The sequence below is a fragment of the Rissa tridactyla genome, chromosome 8 (genome assembly GCF_028500815.1).
Source record: "Rissa tridactyla isolate bRisTri1 chromosome 8, bRisTri1.patW.cur.20221130, whole genome shotgun sequence".
NCBI classification, from domain to species: domain Eukaryota; kingdom Metazoa; phylum Chordata; class Aves; order Charadriiformes; family Laridae; genus Rissa; species Rissa tridactyla.
In genome coordinates, this window is record NC_071473.1 from 3323143 (window position 1) to 3341282 (window position 18140).

At 56.0% G+C, this 18140-nt stretch overlaps 1 long non-coding RNA gene across 1 annotated transcript; it reads right to left on the reverse strand.

Moving 5' to 3' along the window:
* Positions 1-237: 237 nt before the first annotated feature.
* LOC128913253 (uncharacterized) lies at positions 238-3930 on the reverse strand. Its single transcript, XR_008467894.1, has 3 exons — positions 3890-3930; positions 2808-2924; positions 238-372 (listed from the first exon to the last, which is right to left on the reverse strand). It is a non-coding gene; the product is annotated as an uncharacterized LOC128913253 (long non-coding RNA).
* Between the last annotated feature and the right edge of the window lie 14210 nt (positions 3931-18140).

The window sequence follows — 18140 nt, forward strand, 5'->3', positions numbered from 1 at the left end:
CAGTTCCTGTCCCCCCCTGCAGACAGCCCACCGGAGCGGGGCGGCGTTAACCCTTGGTGGCCTGGGTGGCTGGAAACGAATTTAGAGGGGCAGCAAACGGGTCGGGGAGGGAGGGGAGAGGCCTGCGCAGCACCGCAGTAGAAGCTGCATCACCCTGTGGCTGTTAACAGGTCAAAAGCCTCCCTGTCCAGGCAGGAGGGTTGAATCCAGCCCGGATCAGCAGCTGCTCACCTGCTACGTGGTGGGCTTCGTAGCGCTGCGCAGTATGCAGGTGATACATCCCCATGGTCCAGACGCTTGCCAGCCCTGCCCAAACCTGGGGTGCTGCGTGGGAGCACCCTGCCAGGTGGGACCGATACCCCCTTTCTGCCACTGGAAGAAATAAGTGGAATAGAGAGGTTATGTGGCTTCTTCCCAATTAGCAGCACGATGGGGACAACCACGCAGGACATCTGAGTCACTGTCTGCCCTAAAACTGTGCTGTTTGGTGCAAATGTGCGTCATATGCTGTTGCAATTGTATGCTATCGCTAGCAACACTGTGCAGGCAGGACATCAGCTGTGCCTGGCAGGGCAGACCCCAGCATGGACCGCAGCACCCAGCTCCCCATGCTGGGCTGCGTGTCCCCCCTCCCAGCAGCCGGCTGGGGGGCGACCAGTGCAGGGACGGACTGCGATGGGGACGGCAGCCACAGAGACCCGGCAGCAGCCACGGTCTCTCCTGTCCTCTCCACCAGAGCCAAAGCACTCGGAGAAAATACTGGGTGCCTTCATAGCTGCCCTAAGGATGGGGACCATCAGGATGGTGCATGGAAAACCCTGGGACTGGCGCTGGGGGATGGGGCTCGGTCGGCTCGTGGGAATTGCAACAGAGAGCAAATCCCCGCAGGGACACTTCCAAAGCGAGTGCCAATCCTGTCACCTCCTCCTCTCACCCCTGCGGCGCCTCCGCACCCGCTCCCGTGCTGCCTGCGGCCTCCCCGCCGGGAAGGGGCTCTCATCCCCCACCTTCCCAAAGCGGGGAGGAAGGATGGCAAACTTCACACCACCGTGTCAGGCTGGTGTCCCAGCACACCTCCGCAGCATCCTGCGCCTCCGCCCCCGTGCCTTCTCACCCACCTCCCTCTCCTCCCTCAGATGTTGCTATAAAGACATCAGTGGCAGTAAAGAGGTTAATGTGTGTGGGAGGAGGAGGCGGGGGAGAGCAAAGCGGTTCCCATGAACCGGGTCCAAGGCTTTTACAGCCTCCTTAGCAAAGCAGAGCATCTGGCCGTGGGGTTCATTTGCCCTGGAGCAGATGGTCCTGTCCTCCATCCATGTGGCCGGGCAGGAGGGAGATGGGCTGTGGCTGATGCTGAGCCCCAAAGAGCCTTTTGTCACTTGGAGATTTCGCAGGAGGCAGGACTGAGCCTCACAGGGGGAGGGAGAGGGACAGGAGAGCGGTGCCTGGGAGAGCTCTGAAACAGTCAGTCTGAACAGGCTCCTGTTGGTGTTTTTTTAATAAAAAAGTCCTCCAGAGCTCAGTGCTGACCCCTTAACCCAGAGCCCCCACTTTTAGTGGTGCCCCCTCCACCAGCTCACCCAGGGGACCCGCGTCCCAGCCACAGAGTGGCACTGGGACCTCCTGGCTCTCGTGCCATTGGGTGCGTGGGCATCGGTGCGGGGTGGAGAGACTGCTCTAGCTTTGACCAGCCTGCCTGGGCACGTCGCCTCGCTGGAAGGAGGGTTGGCAGGTTCGGAGCCGCGTGTCCGGCGCTGTCTGCCTCATCACCCTGCCTGGGGAGGCTCAGCAAGGAAAGGCTGGGAGCTCCTGCTGGGAGAGGACTTGGGGAGGCTGGAAAAGTCACATCTTCTGTCTCCTCCCCAGGGCCACAATGATGGGCTCCTGAGGTCCGAGCGTGCCCTGAGGGCTGCTCTGGGGCTGCCCTTCCCATACCAGAGAGTTACACCCTCAAAAACGGCTACCGCCTTCGCCACGCTGCTGAGCAAGGTGTTTGGTGGAGAACACCCTTGCCGAGGATGCCGCAAAAAAGATTTATGACATGATGGTTTAAGGCTGTAACCAGAGCTGAATTTAGCAGGCTCCTGGTTTCCTAAGAGGAGTCTCCTTCAAGTACGCAGGAGGTTTCCGTGCCTGGGGCTGCTGGGCAAGGCTGGAGCGCAGTCCTGGAGCGGCACCTCAGCACCACATTCAATGTGCCGTGAATCATGCCTCTGGTTTGTTTTCTCTCATGTGTGACATCTCTCTGTGGTGCCTGGAGGGAACACAGGGCTCCACATTCATCTACGCTGAAGAACAACCTCCTTGCTTATCCCCCTCTGAAGAGAGAGTTGAGCTCCCTGATTTACCCATATCTGGGCTTGCAATCTCTGACAAAATAGCTCTGGGCCGTCTCCTCGGCAGCTGTGACATAATTATTGTTACCAGAGATTTAAGCAAGCCCTCCCTTTGCTCTGGAAGCACTACAGCACTTTCTCACCGCTTCTCCCTGCGTTGGAGCAGGAGCCCTGAAATAGCCCCTTCCAAATTTCTGCTCCAGGGATGAGGACCTGAGGTCCTTCTCTTGGATCCTTTCCCTTCCCTGGAGGACTTCATACCGTGACACCACTTCTATTTTCTTCTCACCAGCCTCTTAAAACAATAACCCATCCTCAGGGATGCAGGATATTATACAATGATTTTTAAAGACACCACACCACTGAGGGTTCCTGACACCTCCTCTGCTCAGCTGGAGGAGGAGGAGGAGTATCAGTATCAGCTGTGCTGGCTCCTCCAGCCTTTCTCCTGAGCCTGGCCCAGAGACCCACCTGTGCTGCTGCTCCTCTGGGTCTACGGAGGTGGGAGAAAGAGCTGAACTCAACAGGGACTCCAGATGGACCTTCATCATCCCTGCTGTCCCACGGGAACCGTGTCTTCCCCCGGCCCTTTGCCAAGAATAAAGAAAATTGACGAGATCTGTGACTTTGCCAACACACTCCTCAGCACTCCGGGTCTCCGAGCTTCTAGGACAGCTGTAAATTATTCTAGGAGAGCCTAAATCCTCCCATCCCGCTGGATTTTCCTACCTTGGCTCCACCACGTCCCAAAGGGAGGACAACACTAGCACAGATCTTCCTCTGGAAGCCTGTTTACCAGAAGATGGGAGCAATTTTCCAGATGTGCTGGAGGGAAGTCGCTTCATCCAGGGACCTGCCCATCGTGCGCTTTGTAACCCTGCTAAGACATCTTTTCCTTGCAGGGAGGATGCGCGTGTTCAGCAGCCGGCCCGACTCGCATAAGCCTGGACCTGCTCCCAGACACCTCGGTCACGTCCAATGGGCTGCACACTTGCACATGCCGTGGTGGCTCGGCAGCTGCCGGCAGCTGGCCCTACGCCGCGTTGGGGAGACACCAGCCTCGCACCGGCTGTGCCGCCTCGCTCCCCAGCTGCTGCACGGACGTTTCTACCCATCCAAGAGCATACAGAATCATAGAACCATAGAATTGTCAGGGTTGGAAGGGACCTTAAAGATCATCTAGTCCAACCCCCCTGCCCTGGGCAGGGACACCTCCCACTAGATCAGGTTGCTCAGAGACCCATCCAGCCTGGCCTTAAAAACTTCCAGGGATGGGGCTTCCACCACCTCTCTGGGCAACCTGTTCCAGTGTCTCACCACGCTCATGGTGAAGAACTTCTCCCTAAAGTCCAATATGAATCGACCTATCTCTAGTTTTAATCCATTCCCTCTAGTCCTACCATTACCCGACTTCCTAAAAAGTCCTTCCCCATCCAGGGACATGGCGGCAGGTCACGTCCCCTCCTCAGCCAGCCATCCTGGACGGCAGCCACCCCAGCAGCATCTCCCACCCGCATGTCCCATCATCCCCAGAAATGCTCAGGATTTCTCACCAAACTCAACGTGCGTAATCACACCGAGCCGCCAAGGGCTGCCTCGCCGCCTGGCAGAGGATTGGTCTTCCCAGAAGACGTATCAAGGAGCCAGCTTGGTTTGGAGAACTGAGAATAATAAAAGGAAACGCAATGAGCTGGAGCGCAATAGGAAGCGAGTGGCTGGGTGCTAAAGACAACAGGGGAAAGTCAATGGCAAACAGCTGGAGCGCAGATGCTGAGCAGAACCGAAAGCCTCAGCTCCGAGGGCAGACTGTGACAAACCAGCAGACGCAGCCTGGGATGAGTAAATTGGTTTATCGCTAAGGGAGGAGGTCATTTGTCACCTTAGGCAAAACCAGGGTGTCACAAATGGGAAACTGCAAATTCTCCGTGACATTGCGCCGAAGCGGAGAGAAACCACAGACGATGCCGAGGAGAGCAGCCAGGACACTGGAGGAGGAAGCACTGGGCAGGAAGAGAAAGGTCTTGATCCAACTACATCCCATGTTTAGGTTTAAGCAAGTAAACAGTCCCATTCATGTTCAAGTGCTTTAATGTTTTATTGGGCCAGGATTTTAAAAGTGATGAAAAGTCTGTATGAACCCAGAGCAGAGGCTCGGCTGCAAGGAGAGGGAGGAACCGATCAGTCAGCACGAGAAGGCTGGAGATAAGGGATCAGTCAATGACTGGTTTATATCAGCGAGGCTTCACCGGGGTTACGCTGCTCCTCAGCAGAAAAGAGCCAGAAGTGGCTTTACATGGACTAAATGCAGTCAGTATCCACACTAAATCAGGCATTTTAATGGGATAGGGGAGGGGTAAGTGCTGATTTCTTTGAGAAGAAGAGACACTGCAGTGTCCTTGGACTTGTCAGTGCTCTAGATGTCATCCCATGCCGGGACGGGCAGGGTCATGGTCATGCAGCAGCCAGGCTCTGTCTATGCTGGACGGGGCTGGACGTCCTCAGACGGGACAGCCGGCAGCACGAGCTTGTGCTGCAGCAGAGGCTGAGGACAATATCCCTTCTTATGTCTCTGGGAAGCATTTAGGGTCCCCGCAAATCCCCAAGTGCAAAAGATAGTCGGAGACAGGCAAGCAAGCGTCTCCCGCTTTTTGTGAGAGGCTGTAAGTGCTTTGTGCCCAGGACCGGCTCTGCCAAAGGGTGCATGGGAGGAAACGGAGACAGCCCTGGGCTTTCCTCCACATTTCTCCACTGGTCACTGAGTTTTTGAGGTTGTTGCTGCTCCCCCAGTGCAGAGCCAAGGGTGACAAGGTGGTTTCCTTGTGTTACCTCTTCTTTGCACACCCAAGGCACGAACCCAGATTCCCCGGTTGTGCGTGCGCGTGTGTGTGTGTCTCACCCTCTCCATCTCCATGCACACCTCAGGGATGCTTGCCAAGGGCACAGGGCTTCCATCCATACCTGCTCTTTTGTGGACATCTGAGAACAGAAGAGAAAGTGCCGGGAAGCAGATGTCGACACAATCTCCTCGTTAGAGATCGGTCCCTCTGGACCGCAGGAAGAGCCGCCCATCGGATAGGTCAGGAGCACCGGTGCCTTTCGGCATTGTCCTACCGCTCCGGTGCCGAGCCGTGCCGTGGGTTCCCACAGCTGCGCTATAATGGAGGCACAACAGGCTCCTCTGGGGACAAAACCTAATCTGAGAGATACCGAGGCTGAGAAAGCTCTTCCTAAAAAAGACGCAGTCAAAAGCTCTCGGATGCCCTGCGTCCACAGATACCCGATACACCCGCCTGCGGTATGATTACCTCCAGGCAGGCTTTGTCCTCTCCAGCTCCCCTGAATGTCACACTTGTTCCCAAATACCAGCGGGGAACAATGTGGGGGCACACAAGGAAAAGCCTCCTCTGTCCCTCCCAACCTGAAAGTAAATATCAAATGCCGGTGCCAAAGGGGAGGGAGGGGAATGGCAAGAGGGGAGACAAAAAGGAAAAAGCCCAGGGTTGAGAAATGCCGCAGTGAAACTGGGTCATGGCTATAGGGTGACAGGCAGAAAAGGGTCCCTGTTCTCGGGGAGGGTGAGCAGACACCAGAGCTGCTGGGGGCCTTGCGAGCAGACATGGCTGGAGGGTGCCCGAGGAGAAGGGAAAATGCGTCATTACTCCATGTCTCTCCAGCTACACCATATGGTATTTCATACGGGACGAGGAGTTTTGATGCTCCCCATAAAATCCTTTCTGGGCTCTGAGAAGGGCAACTGCAATGTGATCCAGCAGAGGACGGAGGGCAGTGGTGGGGTTGGCTTCACTCTGCCACACGGAGACCCTCCTCGTGCCACTGCCACCGCCACCGTGGCAAGAGACATCACCTTCCAGTGGACAAAGAGGCTTCATAGGGTCTCCTGGAGACTCTCTCAAATTCCCCCAACTTCCAGCCCCTTCATACCACACATGGATCCAATAGCTTCTTCCCCACGCACTGCCCGGACGTGAGCTGGAAATAATCTGATTTTCCATCCTTATCTTCCCTCCCTGCTGCCGGTGAAGTCAAGTTCTCTTCAGCCCCCTCCTTCCTGTAGGCCACACATGGTTTATTCCTCTCTCAACGAGTCCCTTTGTCCCTTGAAGGGGATGTGTGTCCAGCTGACTGTGCCGCTGGGCCAGCGGGCTGGTCGCTGGCTCTCCTGTGTCCTCTCCCAGATGGGGAGATGGTCGTCCCAGCATTCTCATGGTCCCTGGAGTTTGAGCAGCACAGGCAGGAGCTGGGCTTTATCAAAGGCTTGCTGGAAATGCAAATAAACACTGTCATGAATGTGGTTGCTATCAGCTGTGTGTCCTCTTCAAACAGCCGCAGAACGTCCTCGTCCTCTTCCCTGCCTGAGGGTGGAAGGGGAAATTGTCTAAAAACACGTGTTTGTGTCACACAGCCACCTGGGCCGCTGGCCCCAGCAGCAGGTCCGTGCCTGGGCCAGTGCAGCCAGGGCAGGAAAACAGACTTTTCTATAAGTTCAAGGTCAAGGTCTGACCCAGAAATCATTAACATTCAAGGCAGTTTTCCCATTGATTTTGTTGGGCTTTGGTGCAATCTTTTAGTTGGGAACATGGGAGGAGGCAGAGCAGCAGGAACAGAGGGCATAAGAGCTAAAGAAACAAGCCCGACTGCGCACAAGGAGCTGTAATGCATGGCCTGCTCCTCAAAGAGTTCCCTCGTTCTATAGGTGACTGAAAAAAACAGTCATATGTCAAAGAAACTGGAGAAGTTACTTAATACCGCATGGGATCCTCATGGGAGATGCCCTAGCGAGATCCTGGGGGCAAGGCTGGAAGCATGCCATATAGTCTCCTTGGAGCAGGATGGATTGGTAGGGTGGACAATAGTGGGAAGTCCTCTGCTTTGAGCAGTGACCCACCAAACAAGCCACAGCAGGGCTGAAACTGCATTTTTGAGACATATAGGGGTTCACGCGTTGCAAGAATTGATGGAAGACTTCCTCTAAAGAGAAGACAACCCAAGGATCCGCCCCATCTGTTGCCAGACGGCCACACAGGGAACGTAACCTTGTCTCACAAGATAAGGAGATTTATTCTACTTCTTTTGAGAGGACATTGGTTAAGGTTTCCATGCATGTGAGGGCACCAGGGGTTCAAAGGGCTGAGGGAACAGCATGGACCAATGAAAGACAAGATTCTCTTGGCTTCACCCAGCAATTTATGGATACTGTTTGTCTTAGAGCAAGATCTGTATGAACATCCAACTGCTTGTGACCAGACCAGAAAGGCAGAATCCATCAAAACTGCCAAACTGAGATGAACTCAAAATAAGCCTCAAGACCCCTGGCATATCAGGAACCCAAACAAACCGTGCTGCCAGTGCTGGCGGGGCCGCAGGTCAGCTGGCTGCTCTCCCAGCAGTGTGCCTCGCCGTCCAGAAGAGATGAGCTCACCACGCAACGGGGCTGGAGATCAAACCCAAGCTGGGAGGGCAGCCTGTCTGTCTCGTGCTCGCACTGACAGCGAGCTGGGGCCAATTTTATGCTCATTCAAGAAAAATGGCTGTTTTGAGTGGATGAAGCCGCGCATTCCTCATGCATTTCAGGTGACAGCCTCAGCTGGGGCAACTCAATGGGACTTTGCCAACGGAGCTGCATCAATCTGGAAGTACTTGCTTGGAAATAAAGCTCGGCCGCAGGTGCTGTGAAGTGGGATTTGCAGCTTAGGAGCCTTCGATGGACTGAACTCACCATCACTGAGTGATTCTAACCCCACAAGGGCCTGTAAGCCCCTGCCACCTGCGCGTCTAAGGCAGGAGGAGCAGCGGGAGCACGTGTCCTCCGCCGGCTCGCTGCCTGCAGGAAGCCTTCCTGCACTATTTTTGCAGCGCTGACCTCATTGCTCGTATCAGCCTGCCCTTTTCCAGCTTCCTCTCCCTGATATCTGCCTTTTGCCCCGTATTTCCTCACGCGTTGAGCAATCACCTTAAGCCTCTCTCCACATTTCTAGGATTCTTGTTTATCTCCCCACGCGGCGCGGGGCTCTGACGGGGCTCTGCCTTCCTGTGCTGCCTGGCCAGTTCCTCTGTTTACCTATGACACAAATTCTGTTTGTTTGCCTTTTTTTTTAATGCAGAACAACAACTCGGTACTAGGAGAGATGTTTTCTTCCCTCCTTTCTACTCATTTCTCCGTGGTCCCAGCCATCTTCTCCAGTTCTTACCACCTGCGAAGAGCTTTTCCTCTGCCTTTGCTATGGGCCATGTTTAAAATTTCTGCTGCAAATAGAAATTCCCAGCTTGGGGGAGCCTGGAGTCTCCCACAGCCTTTAACTGGTCCCATACTGGCCACTATTGTTTGCAGGGAGGTAAAAACTTCGATCCCAATGGGACACAGAAGGGAAATGAAAATCTCTGCCACCCCCACCTCCCTGCGCTCCCCCAACTGACCCCTCTCCCCTCCGTGATCCCACACTCTTCCCTCACAAAGCAAATTCTTCCTGGATTATATTTTAATAACTGCAAAGCCTCCAGTTTGAAAGAAAAACAAATGTGAAACCAGCTCATGAATTTTCTCGGTGTGAAAAAAAAGAGAACCGGCCTCCGTCGCTCCTGGGAGCCTGTACAGGAGCCACATGAACGGATTAGGGTGGGCAGAGCTGACAGCCAGGCTCTCTGTCAGACCCCGGGATTGAGACATCAGGAGCTTAAACCGAGCAGAGACAGGACCGTCGCACAACGCAAGGGGAGAGCACGACAGCCACCATCTTGGGAGCTTGGTCTCTCTTTCCCCCCACATTTCTGACTCATATCCCTCCTGGGCGTTTATAATAAAGGATCATGGTAAAAGTGATTGGGCGGCACTGCAGGGTCTCAAGGAGGGGACGGTGCGCCAGCAGGTCCTGCCTCCTGGAGGAAACCTGCCCGCAACAGCATCCCACCCTGCAGAGGCTCGATTGAGCTGGGAAACAAAGTCTCCCCGTTCCCTGAGCTTTTCTCTTTTGCACTTGACCCAGTTTGGGGAAACGACAGCTTGTCCGCGCATGGCCCTCGGCGAGGGAAGATCCAAGCTCCAGCCCTGGCTGGCCTGGGCTCAGTGCATGGGCTCCGGCAGCCCCTGCAAAGCCCCGGTGTGTTTTTCTGTTTTGCAAAGGGATGGGGTTGTTACGAAAGGGAAGCAAGGTGAGAGATAACGATATAATATGGTTTCCTCTTCCCTCTCAGCTGCCAGTTTGAATCCAGCCCAGGTCGGTAGTGGAGGACGCCGCTGCCGCTGGGTGCCTCCCCGGCCGTGTGCGCAAACCCCGCCGGCTGGCTGCCGTCCCGCTTCCGACGGGGCAGGTGGCCGCATCCCCTCCGTGGGCTTGGCACGCTCCCTGCGCCCCGTTCCAGGGGAGCAGCCACCGACCAGCTTGTTCCAGAATAAAAGTCATGTTATTCCCATTGTAAAAACCAGGATACCTACTCTTGAATCAGCCCTTTCTCCACCAGAGTGGACAACCCACAGCCAGGATGCCATTCCTCAGTGGGGATTGCAACACCTGAAATAAAGCCAAAAGAAACGCCCTTGTCATCCTTAGATGCAGTCCTTCAAGGCCACAGAACAGGGGAAAAGGGCACTCTTTCAGGGCAAAGGACAGAGGCCGTTCTGCAGCAAGGAGAGGAGGGTCGTCCTCAAAGATCACTTTGTTGAGGACGCCTAGTCCCTTCCAAGAGTACAAAACGCGCCGCCTCCACCTTTCCTGACAATAACCTTTCTGAGCCATAGGGAACAGGAATAAGGAGTTTCCTCATTTTTTGCTACCAGTACTCCCCTCCCAGACAGGAAAATTAATTCCCAGTATTTTGACTCCATTTCCTCCTTTGTGCAAATCAGCCCAGGTCTGAGGAAAGGCTCTTGGCCACGCTGGGTGTTGGGAGCATCTTTCCACATCCCTTGGCCAGGGACTTCCCCGCTGGGCTCTGTGTGTGGGACAGGCACGGGGAGACTGAGGCAGGGACATCGGCTTGCAGTACACGTGGGCTGTGCCTTGCCAGCAGGTCCTAATGTCACCTGGGTGTCCCAGGCACCCTGCTCATACATACGTGACAGCAACTTCAAGGGGACTGACCAAACCCCATGTGAGTGACCAGTGCCAGGTGTCTTGGGGTGAGGTTCCAGTGCGTGGGGGGAGCTGGAAATATGCGTGGGGGTTAGTCCTGGAATAAATATCATCTGGGGTTTTTGTCTATGACCGACTCATCTGAGAAGAAATGTTCTCAACTCTCTTATTGCCACAAGGATTTGTTCTGTCTTGTCTGTGTTTTGGGGTTTCTAACATTCTCTTCCTACAGGGATCATCTGTTCTTGGTTAGCTACCACCAGGCCGCCCCATGGCACTGGTGGATTTCAATGGCTAGAAGGACTTGTCATAAAAGACTCTTAGCTCCCCAAAGGCTTTAAAAAAACCCCACATTTTTAATGAAGTTTGAGAAGTGGATCTGACTGCTTCTGAACAATGTGATCCTGGAGCAGCTGGGCTGAAACCCATTCATGTTGGAAAACCGTTTCTGCGTGTGCCAATATTGCAAGAGCAAATATTGACTTACAAGCATTGCATTTGCATCTATGAAGAATTCTTTCTCTCTTTTTTAAGTATCGGTCCTTTTCACCTGGAGCCTTTCTTCTGACTAAATCGCTGTTGTAAATTCCAGTGTTTGCTAAAATCCTTGTCCTCAGGGCGTGGGTGTGCTCTTAGGGGCTTTCATGGAAACACAAAGAGAAGATAACCCTTGTTATACTGGGACAGAGAATTGCAGGAAGTTTGGGTTCCCCGTTTTTGGTAGTTTCCACATCTGCTCATGGTTGAGCTCCATGTGGCTAATTCCCCCTTCATCTGCAGTTGGCCAAAATGCTTCCTCTTTTCAAGAGACCTGAAAGCCGAGAGCCTTGGGTTGAGAGGGATGCAGAGCCCAAGCACTTCCCTCATCTCCAGGACAGCTGGAAGAAAACTCCTCCAGCTACAGATGTCACAGCTCCTCTGCCCAGGGGGGTGTGACAGCCCATCAGCAGAGCTCCTGGGGCTACTCTGCAGCACTAGCGGAGGCTGCAGCCACCTTCACTTTGAGATGTGCTCCAATCTCCACACCCGTCTGAAATGATTGTGCCGAGTGCCCAAACCCACCAGGTGTGTTGCTTATAAGGCCAAGAGCTGTTCTGACATGGAGCCACTGGGCAATGAATCTTGCCAAGTGCGAATTGTATTGCTGCGATGCTGAACGCTGGGAGCACTTGCAGGGGGACGAAGGGTGGTACAGGCTTCTGTGAGACCAGTGAATCAAACCCCTCTTGCACGAACCTGCTCTAGGTGACCCTGCTCTGGCAGGGGGTTGGACTAAGTGGTCTCCAGAGGTCCCTTCCAGCCCCTGTCATTATTCTGTGAACAAGGCTGTTGGCTTCTTGATGGTTGCTCTCGCCAGAGGAAGATGTATAGGTGGGCAATGGAGGAGTCCCCAGGTGTTTGCATTCAAGGGGAGATGAAATACCTCCAGGAGTTACAGATCAGCTCCATCAGGGTCCACCCTAGAAGATGCTGCACTTTGGTGTCAGATCATATGTATTAAGTAGCTTTTTCTGCCTATGAAAACGCACATCCCAGAGGATGCTGTGGAGCAAGTGGTGCTCTGTAAGATGGATGAGGAGAAGGGGAAGGAAGTGCTAATATTAAACCCTGTGCACCCACCCCTGTTTACAAGGTGGGGAGTGGCATCGCCTGCAGCCTGGCGGTGGGGTGAGAGGCAGCAGAGATGCTGCGCTGCGCCTTGGAGGGGACAGTGGCACCCGAAGCAAACCCTTCTCCCCCGGGGGGGGATGTGCAGGGGCCCTGCAGCGTTTCTGGGTCGCTGCAGTCTCGGAGGAGCTATTCAGGGGGAAAACCACACGCACATTCCTCAGCACAATGGAGCCCAGCGCCAGACGATGCTGTGGTCCAGGCGCATCCTCCGAGGACGAAGACGTACAGGAATACCTGAAAGAGGAAAACTATAGTTAAACTTCCAGTTCCCCCAGAAGGTGGAAGACAATAAGCAGCCATCAAAAGGCATTTCCTGCCCATCTATTGTTTGCCTCTCTGGGTCCTGATCAAACTTTGCACATGGTCTGTCTGAAAACTGACAGACCTTCTAATTACAGCACCGGGTGAAGAGCTCCGCATACTCTTGCTGTCTGCACGAGCCTCGGAGCCGTCACTGAGCAGCTGGATGAAGGTGTTTCTTGCAAACATTTGCCGCTGGTGGCATTTCTCCATCTCACATTTGGTCTCGACAGGATCATGAGCCATCCCAGTCTCCCTCTCCTCTGCCGGGTGCCTGCACAGCTTCAATCCCGCTGGAGGCTGGCACAGAGCAGGGGCTGTTCCCTGCCCGCTCACTTGCCGGAGCACACGTAGCACGTCTCCTCTCCAGGTTGGGGCACCCGACCTGTCCTCCATCTCTGCCCGCCTTTATCTCATCCCGTTTCCTTGCCCCAGCTTTTCTGTCCTAATTAAATGGTAAAAACACGTGGAATCCAGGCCAGGCACGAATGGCTTCAGCGCAGCAATTAGCCCAACGACGTGAGCGAGGAACAATTAGCGCTGCTCTCTGGAATTCGGCCATTGTACGGCTCATTGTATATTTTTGCCTTAAAAGGGGGCCAGCGTGTTGGGAGGAGAGCGAGGGCCCCCGTTCGCAGAGCCGGGCTGACATTTGCACTATGTTAGTCATGCTACATGTCAACATTTTTGTGAGCTTTCCAAAAACAGAAATTCTAATGGGATGTTTTAATCCCGTCTTCACCCCCGCACGTCCCCCCCCCCTTCCTTTTCCCCCTTTCAACTCCCACCTCCCTCCTCCTCCTCCTCCTCCCTGCCTCGCACAGCGCTAATACCACCCTCTCTCTGCTTCGGCTCCCGGAAACCAGGCGAAGCCAGAGCAGCGAAATTCCTATTTAAACTAACATCACATGAAAAATGAACTGTTGCTTTTAATCCCCTTTGCAGGGGGAATGGGAAAGGAGCGAACAATTTCCCAGGGGTGTGACGGGGAAGGGGCTTTTGGAGACCACCAAGGCAAGCTGGGGGAAGCAGTGGGGGAATATTGACTCACCGATCCGCCTTTGGAAACCTACTCAGCAACTTCATCGGGGCACCCCAGGGGTGAGGAAGGAGCCAAGAAGCTGTGGGGGCCCAGAGAGAAGCCAAATTCCCTGGGGGCAGCCAGCGTTTGGAAATAGCCTTGGCAGGAGCGTATCGGGGCCGGGGTGACACACGTATCTGATGTGGGTGGGATGCAGAGGGTGTGCACGGGCGGCTGCCGGAGCTATCGCTGCTCCGGGGCGAGCTGCAGGCACTGAGATGCTCAGGTCCAGGCAGGGAGTTGAAATGCATCCCCGATCCTCTCCCCGGCAGGTTTTTGGAGAGCTGGAGCTGTAGGGAGCTGTGGGCAGGAAAAGAGTGGCCGCTGTCCCATCAAGGGGGGACCAGCTGCTGCATAAACGTGGACCTTAAAGCAGGAGAGTTAGGGAGTCACTAAGGGCTGAGCTGGACGGGAGCCCTGGGGGCAAGCAGCCACCTGGGCTCCTCTCAGCTCCCCAGTGCAGCGTCGGGGCTGTCCCCTGCAAGGAGGGTCCCAGCACTGCTCTTGCCTGTGGCTGCTGGCACAGCTGAGGTGTGACGTTTCGGGGCCAGATCTCACCTGCTCCCACTTGTTGCCTCTCTCCATTCTTGCCTTCTCTCCCTTTGCCCAGGACGCACAGCGGTGACCAGCAAACACACGTCAGGGCTTAGCTGGGATGGGGTCTGGGAGCAGCCCCCCCCTTTATTTGCTTGTCCTTATACTCCGGGTCTGCTGTTGCTGGAGATGGACATTGAATTTACTGGGCCTTTGTCCAGCCCAGTCCAGCCCAGTATGAGACTTGATTCCTGCCTCCTCCTAGGGGTAATCTCTAAAGACTTCCCCTGACATCAGCTTCTGGCTCATCTTCAGAAAGGCAGTGGGGAGAGGGACAGCTCAGGACAGGAATGGGAAAAAATCTGGGGCCAGAAAGAATGAGATGCCAGAAATTAAAGGCCAGGAGCTGTTAAGCTCCTCTGACCCCACCTCTGGCTGGAAGGAGCTTGGGACAGGCTGGCCATCATTGCAGCAAAGCGTGATCTCATCTCACTGTGCTCCGGCCATGCCTGTACAGACGGACACGTACAGGCTCCATGGACAGCCCAGAGGGGAATCTCCCAAGCACGCAGCTGCCCAGGGGACAGGGGCCATGGGATCTCTGCCGGAGGCATGTCACCTCTCGGGAAACTGAGGCACGGCGAGCTGGGCGCAGTCGATGGGAGTCTTTGCTGCCCCACTCACTTCTGTCTGTCTGTCTGTCCACCTAGCTGACTGCGGCTGAAGGCTCTGGCTCTGGTATAGCTCATGCAGCGCAGGGCCACCAGTCACTTACGCTCTGCTTAATTAATTATTGCCTTTTACCACCCCAAACTCACACTGCTAGTTAAATCCAAGCGGTGTGCGACAGCAAGCCTCCAGCCCAGGGCAGCTCTAAAGCTCCCTGGTTTGCTGTCAGGGTCAACACCAAATGAGGGACCTGCAGCCTGAGAGACCCTGCATCCAGCCCAGCATCCCTGGCCGGCAGCAGTTCACCCCTTCACGGCATCGCGAAGAGCCGGGGGGCTCCTGCCCATTAGCTGGGGGATTTTGGGGTGGGAGAGCCAGGTCCGTAAGGCCAGGTCTGCCCCAGGAGCTGCTGTTGGGAGGAGAGAGATGCGCAGGCTGCGGGAAAGCGGGGTCGGATCCAGCTGGTTCACTGATTCCCTTTCCCTCCTGTTTTTACCTTCGTTCCACAGTTCTAACATTAAAAATTCGCTCCGAGGAAGGAGCCGAAAGCTCCCCTCGCACACCTTACACCGCTGAAACCCCCCCTGAGATCCACCTCGACCACGAAGCCCCGAGAGAGGCGTTAAATCAGTGGCGGCCGCCCCGCCGCCCTCCCCTCTCCCCACATCTACCTCCCCTCCCCTGGGCTGAATAGGGAGCATGAGAAACCAGGCCGGGCGGGGATGGCCCCGTGCCCCGAGCTTTCTTTCAGGATCAGTGCCTCGATGGGGCCACTTGTGTTCCGCGAGCCCCCTCTCCCCCCACAGCACCGGGGGCTGTAATCTGGGGGCAGCGGGCTTGGAGATGGAGAAGAATGCGGGAGCGGGGAGGGGGAGACGGGGACCGTCCCCTCCCGCCACCGCCACTGCCAAAGCCCCAAATTCTTAGACCTGGAGGAGTCACCACCGAATTCCATTCAACTGACAGAAAAGAAATCAAATCCTTTTAGAGAGAGCCCACTTTCCCCGCAAGAATGCTCCCTCGGCCTTTTGTTGCAGGGCTTTGCTTGCTCCCGGCAGCTCGGAGGAAGCTTCTCCAATACATTAACCAGTTTAACTTGCTCGTGACCCCCTCTGCCCAGCGCACAATGAAGCTCTTCGCCCGCTTTTTTCCCCAGCTCCTTTTCAGGAGCTAAATCCCCCGCTGTTCCCCGCTCGCTGCCTCTCTCTCCCTCAACCTTTCTCAGGCCTCTGCTTCAGCCCCGGGAAAATAATAACGCTTTGCATTTCTATAGCCCCCCGGCCCCGTGGGATCGCCGAGCGCCCCGCACGGATCGCAGCGTTGTCCCCCCCCACCCCCCGCCCCGCCGAGGGGACCCGCGGTCCCCCGAGGTGGAGGGGGAAAGCGATGTAGGGTCTGAGGCCACAGCGGGTCCTGGCGTAGAGCGGTGCCAGAGCTGGAGCACATCGGGGGACGATGGGGACAGGGGCGGTTCAGCATCAGGAGATGCACCGTGAGCACCCGTTGCAGGAGATTTGGGTGCCGGGCAGAGAGGCACCGGCGTGCTCCGCCCTCCGTAGCCACCCCCATGGCACTGCCGGGCCCTCTGCTGCAAGGGCAGGAAGGTTTTGTGTTCCCAGGGTGGTTAAAAAAAACCAATAGATGAAAATAATGAGCCCTCGCAACTGGCCCTGAATAGCACAGCCCGTCAGACAATGGGAAGTTAACCAAACCCGGGCCGGGGAGCGCAGAAGTCTGCCGCGGGGCGCTGCCGTTTTCCTACCAGTAATTGATGCAAAGTCTCTTTTGTGCTCTCAGAAAATCCCAGAAAGAAAAAGCTGGGGGTGGGAGGGGGACAACGGGCAGGCTCCGGCTCCCGGGCTGCCTTCCTCCGACGTCCCCCTCGCACCCCTCGGCCCTGCGGTCGGAGCAGCGGCCGTCCGGCTGCGTGTCGGGGCCGAACCCCTTAAATACCCACGACAATACGATGGCGGCGAAGTCGGCGCCTGACAGAGCTTTTAACCCCTGTCCGACGAAGCGCGTAAATCGCTCTGGGCGGACAATGCAGCTTTCCAGCCCGAGCACGGCGTTTCTCTCGGATGACCTGAACACTTTATTACTGGGGATTTATTAACCGTTTTTAGCAGCCCTGAGAACCTGGGAGCCTCTTAGGGACCACCTATCGAGTGCCGGGGTCAGGCTGCGAGCGGGGGGTGATGCGGAGGGTTTAAACCAATTTAAACAGACCTAATACCGTGGTACGGCTGAAAGGGAGATGCCCCACGTGCAGCCCCGGCCCTGGGTCGGTGCAGGGCTGAATCCAGCCAGCTCCAGTGCAAAACCAGTGTGGGGTTTCGGTGAGGTTAATTTGCAGTGGGAATGAGCTGGTGGGGCTCCTCTGCGAAGGGCATATCCCTGAGATCTGGGGGACTTGGGCAGCAGGTTCTGGCTCAGACCCATCCCTGGGGGGCTGGGCAGAGCGGGGAGCACATTGCCACCCTGCAGCCACAGCCAGCCTCACCCTGCGACACCTCAGCGGGCTGTGTCCAAAATGGGATCCCTTTTGGGGGAGAAGTGAGATGCCCCTCCCGGTACAGCCCTGGCATCCCTCCTGCAGAGCCGACGGGACTGTCTACCGTCTCTCTCCCCTGGCTCTTGTATTTATGTGGCACCTGAATTTTTCTGGCAGTGGGGACACTCCGGTTAGGGTTAGGCTCTCCGTACCCAGGAGAGTGGCTGAATGCCAGCGAAAAGGGTACGGGGCGTTCCTGGAGCACCCTCCCCATGGCAGCCTCCTGCTCACCGCCCCTTGGGTACCACCCTGTGCCCACCAAGGGGGTGACCATGTACCCCATCACCATTTCCCTGAGGGGATGGTGCCTCACTGGGGATGTCCACGTGGCAGGTGATGCCGAGGCAGGAGGCCAGGCACCTGGAGAGGAAGCCTGTGGGGATGCAGCCAGTGGCTGGACAATCCCTGTGGAGTGTTGCTCCAGTGGGACAATGCCACCAAAAGAATGGCTTCCCCTTGCCACCACAGCTCACGGACCCCGGGTGGCCGGGCTGAGCCCAGTGCCAGCCCCGGGAAGGGGGTTACAGCAGTGCCAGGGGGCCGGAAAAGCCCTTGTGCCAGCGCTGGTGGTGGCACAGCATCTCAGCAGACCCCGCCACATTGCTCTGGCGGCACACAGAGCCCGTATTGTCACTCGCCTCGCGGCGCCGGCTGGGACCCCAACATCTGGGCACAGCGCGTGTCCCGGGCCAGCGCCGGGGCTGCGGGAGCGGGAGAGCAGCTGGTCGGGGGAAAATGCCTTTCTTCCCCTTTTGGCTCCTGGAGAAAAGGGCTCTTTCTTCATTCAGGGTTTTGCCGATCGGGCTTTTCAGCTGCCTCTCGAGCAGCGGTTGCTGTGCCATCGGGTTGGAGACAAAGGGCGCCCAAAAAAAAAAAAAAAAAGCAAATCGAGACTGGAAGGCTGGGCTCTG